General features: G+C 26.2%; 1 pseudogene; it reads left to right on the top strand.

Moving 5' to 3' along the window:
- LOC107646334 overlaps window positions 1-523 on the top strand; it is a 12,224-nt pseudogene that overhangs the window by 5,795 nt on the left and 5,906 nt on the right.

Raw genomic sequence — 523 nt, 5'->3', positions numbered from 1 at the left:
TTTAAATTGTCTAAAAATAAATATTAAAAAACATAATTTTGCAAAAAAATAAAAAAGAAAATTAGCTAATGTATCTATACATTTTCTAAAATTTTTATTCTAAATCTGTATCTGAACAAAACAGCTATAATCTCATTTTTAAGAAAATTATTTTATTATTTGAAATGAATAAAATCACAGGAGAATGTTGGGTGGAATAAGGCAATGGCATTGCAAACTATTGTGGATAATTTCATTATCAATATTCTTAGTTGGAATCAAAAGGTACAAAAAACAAAGTCCAACAGGAAGCCCACTTACTACTATTGGACAAGTTTTTGTTGCCGCATCTCGCAAGCGGCGCGTGAAAGCCACGCTCCACCATGCACACTGATCAATACAGGTTGAATGCATTTTAATTAGTTTCATACTATATTATTTCACATTTTAATTTAACCTTTTCTTTTTTGAAAATAAAAATAATGATTATCTCTTTGATTGAATATTAGTATATAAAAAAAATATTTTAAATATTGTTCACCAT

This window comes from Arachis ipaensis, chromosome B01, assembly GCF_000816755.2.
Source record: "Arachis ipaensis cultivar K30076 chromosome B01, Araip1.1, whole genome shotgun sequence".
Classification (NCBI taxonomy): domain Eukaryota; kingdom Viridiplantae; phylum Streptophyta; class Magnoliopsida; order Fabales; family Fabaceae; genus Arachis; species Arachis ipaensis.
Note: the sequence above shows the minus strand (reverse complement) of the source record. Positions and strands in the feature narration are given on the sequence as shown.